This window comes from Athene cunicularia, assembly GCF_003259725.1.
Source record: "Athene cunicularia isolate RWA chromosome 2 unlocalized genomic scaffold, athCun1 chr2_part1, whole genome shotgun sequence".
Lineage (NCBI taxonomy): Eukaryota > Metazoa > Chordata > Aves > Strigiformes > Strigidae > Athene > Athene cunicularia.
Genome location: NW_020799095.1, coordinates 7,355,602 through 7,359,980, shown reverse-complemented (window position 1 = coordinate 7,359,980; position 4,379 = coordinate 7,355,602).

Below are 4,379 nucleotides of genomic sequence, written 5' to 3'. Positions count from 1 at the left end.
CACCCCAGACATAATCAACAAGCTGTTAATTATCAGGCTGTAGCATATACAGCTGTAGCATACGTGACTTATATGGGAAACCATTGTTTAAACAAAATATCAATGATAATACTCATTTGGCTTGTGGTTTGCCTGCACTTTAGTATGATCCTGGTACGTTTCCAGTTAACCAGAGATGAACTGCTCCTCCTGGGGAGAAGCCTGAGCCCCCCCAGGTTTGCGGGTGGGTTAGGAGGTGGGTCAGGGAAGCTGGGTCTTGTTCCCCTCCACCTCAGGCTTGTCCTCTGGCTCCAGGGGAGCTGCTGAGGCTGAGGGGGTTATTCTAACCCAGACATAGGTCCCACACATCTTGCCTGAATGATTTCGTTTTAGCAGCCGAGAGCTGCTTGGCGGCCAGCAGTGTGAGAAGAGCTTATCCAGTGGCAGTGACAGGGATGGCAATGTGGGAATTTGTAGGGAGGGAAACACTTTCTCTTGATTTCTCCAGGTCCTTTTGTGACCTTGAGACAACAAAAGGAGCTTAGGTTCAGTTCTTGCATTTTAATGACAACTTAATGTTGTTAATTAACACAGCTGTGAATTCAAGTACTTAAACATTAATTGTTGTTCATGTGTAACCTCCACCTGCAGTTCAGGGTTAGCCACAACTCAGGATGAACATCCTTGTCCATAAACAAACAGCAGTGAAACACATACAGGAGGACTGACAGATCATCATCTTGGGCTGCCATTTGATTCACATTTCTTTCAGCAGTGGCTTCTTCCTTTGCTATTCATTGCCTCTTAGAAACATCCCTTTGTTCCATCAGCTCCTGATTTGGGGCCAAAAGATGAACCAGCCCGGGTTAGAAATAACCATGTCTATATGGGAGGTTGTTTTTAACACAAATCAAGTCTCCAGTCATGTTTATGTCACAAATAATCTCACTGGCACAACTGAGAGAGCAGGGCTGGAGAGAAATGAATAGCCAAATGCAGAGTGAAGTCCCACTTGATCTAGACTTCCTGCAAAAACGTGCATGCCATCCAGGTGCTATTGTCTGCTAACGCTGCTGCTGCTATTTGCACACTTCAAAATCTGTTTTGGCAGTGCAGTGGTATATACACACTAAATACTGCAAACCAGCACCTGCTATACATCTACTGGAGAGCTGAATGTGTAACAGAGAAGGCAGCAGTTCAAATGATAGCCCCAAGCCTCGCTGCTGTTGGATCCCCAGTGGCTCTTTTCCCTAGTTCCTGTTTTCTCTAGCTGTATTTTCAATTCATTTATTAAAATGCATAACAAAGAACTTCTACCCTTATTTATGCAAATTTGTAGCCAGAACTTAAATTATTGAAAGAATAGCTTGGGCTTAAGTACAACTGATCTGAATTTCTGATTGAAAAGCACCCAGATGTTATTCTCGTCTTGAGAATAGCTAAATACTTGGTGGCAACTTATACCTCTACAAATCAAGTACCTATCACGCACCTGCATTTTTTTCACCCTTCTTTCAAATCACCTTGCTTTCCTGCTTTCTAGCAGAGAAACTTTGGATGCTTAAGTTCAACTTATAAAAGCTGTTCATGTGTTGGCATAGGGTTTGAGCTGAGACAAATGTTGTTCTAGGCTATCTGTCTCTTCAGAAGCCATCAGCCTAACAAAGCCAGAGGCTGGTGTTACATTAATGCATCTACGGCACATCCACTCCTATAAATACATCACTTACAGCGGACACCTCTATGGGTTGTCAAGGGGCGGGTTTGTATTTATGGCACCCATTGAATAAAAAGAGGGAAAATTAATTTCCTGTTCTGAAATGAATCTCATTTTTATCAAAGGAAAAACTACATCACGAAGCTGACTAGCTGCCTGCAATTTAACATACACAGCTTTCCTATTTAGCCATTAAGCAGATTATTCTCTACTGGATGGATGTGTCATTCCTGTTAATGTTAATGATAGTCCCACATATGCTGTGACAGAATAAATGCCAAACTGCGTGAACCATTTACTCCCTAAAGGGAAAAGCAACTCCTTCAAGCAATGTAGGAATCTGCCAACAAAGTGATGGGAGCCCTGGAAGAGTAGAGAGAGCTTCTAGCGAGGCTGAGGTGTAGGGATGTTGCTTTGCCAGCTTTGGCAGCAAAGCCAACTGAAGATGTTTCCACCCACCCTGTCCCCTTGCGCTGTCATCCCCTGCCCCCCAGGTTGAAGCAATTGTGGTTGACTGAGGTTTAAAACAGCCATCCAGAAGAAAGCAGAAACGTGGTTGCCCCTGTTGGTTGTTAACCCAGCTCCTGCCAGTCACAGTGCAGTTCTGCAGATAGTTGTACCAGAGGCACCGGAGCACCAAACGGTGGCCAGAGGCCAGGAATGAGCTATTAGGGCAGGGCTGGGGAGAAAACTTCCTAGGCTGGCGTGGGAGGGAGCAGGCGAGCTGGCAGCTGTGGAGTCACGCCAGGGTGCCTGCCTTGGCACACAGTGCATGTCTGAGCCACCTCCACACAGTGACACCAGCTCACAGAGCTGTGGGTGAGCTCTGCCTCCACAGCAGCTTGCCCAGCTGCTGGCTCCAGCAGGGTTTGGTCAGCACGTGGCTTCTCACCTGAGCCTTTGCTCAGGCTCTGAGGCAGGCTGTCCAGTCCTCCTGGATTAGAGCCTGGTCATTCAAGGTGCATCCCCGTCATCTGCTTCTCAGGCACTTCTGGCAGTCACGTATACGTGCCAGGGCAGTATGACAAGGGACTCTGTGACCCAGAAAATCCTGCAGATGGAAGGAAAAGGCTTGGCCAGAACATCTCTAGGAGTTCTCTATGCAGCCGTAAAGCAGCTAGTTAGGTGGACAAAAAGAGCAGGAGTTGGATGAAAATCAGCTCTCAGACTCACTGATTCGGCTGAAGAGGAGACTGGGATTTTGCTCTTTTGTGAGGTTCTTGTAACAGCTGAGCTGTCAGTAAAATCAGCTTTAACCACGTGCTGTCTTTTCACACAGATTTCACATCTCAGAAAGCTTATCAGTAAACAAACCCAATGGCACTACTTAATATCCTGAGTGCTAACTTGCCAGGGGGTCAGAGCCACTGCAGAGGAATGCCCAGCATATTCCCAGGGGATGCAAACCCAGTGGGTGTCCCCAGTAACATCCCACCTGCAGAGCTCAGATACTTCCACCCCCTGTACTTCGCCACCAAACATGTCTTTCTTTACTTTAAAAAATAAAGAAGGTACTTGCATTTCTGAGGTAATCCTCATGGTGTGAATGCAAGAATATGTCACGTGGTATTGAAGGAATGCAAATACAGCAGAGGAGGGAAATTAAACCAGGCTTTTGCTGCTTCCACACAGACCCAGTCAAGTTTTTTCCTTCCCACGTAGCATTTTCTTCCATGGGTGAGTCAGGCCTAATTCACATGGAGTCTCTCATACGGTACCAATAGGATATGAGAGAGAAAATAGCCAGAGGAGGGTCCACAATGCACATCTGGCAGGTCAAACTCTGCAAGCCCCGTCTGGCTTCCCATGTTCTCCTGCTTCTCAGGGACTGCCAGGACTTTGCAAAGGTCTGATGTGTTGCTGTGACCAAGAAAGCTCCACGCACAACGTTGCTGCTCGCTGGTTGCAGGCAGCGGCTCCTGCTGATGCGTTTGACCTGCTCTTCTGTCCGTCTGTGGCATGGTGAGCCACGTGCCTGCCCTGCCAGCCTGTGTTGGCTGCCGCTTGCTGTAGCAATAGCAGCAACAGCAGCTGAGAGAGGGGAAGAGGACAGAGGATCTTCCAAAGGAGAATCATGAAGAAACAAATGCCTACCTTAGGTAGTGTTGTTTGTCCAGGAGGCTGTGAACTGTGAGCAGTTCTTGGGGTCCACAGTGGGCGTGACAGTAGAGCATCTAACTGAGAGCGTGGCTGTGCGTTCAGAAGCATGTGGCCACCACTGCCATGAAACCCACAGGTCTGGCTATGGATGGCCAGCGCCAACCAACTTCATCAGTGCAGGCTGGCTGCTGAACAGCTGAGTAGTGGTTGTGTACTCTGCTGCTACCACATGTTGTAAGCCTCACTGGTCATCAGCAGTGGTTGCTGATGGTTAGGACTGCATGGGAGCGCCACAGGACATTCCCATTCCTCTTAGCTGCACTCCACACTGTCCCTCAGTGGTCATCTATAGAAACAGCAGGTTTTTCACTGTGCCCTAGTGTAAGTTTAAAAAATGAGCTCGATCTGGAGAATATCTGCTTGAATTTTTTCAGGAATTCTCATCTGTTTAATGCAAAAATGTCGTTTGCCAGCATAGGTAATATGGACATTCATGATATCAGCAGTCTTCCCCTTCTATTTTGAAGCTCTTCTCCTCTGTTATCATGGCTAACGAAACATTTTATGGGATATTGGGATT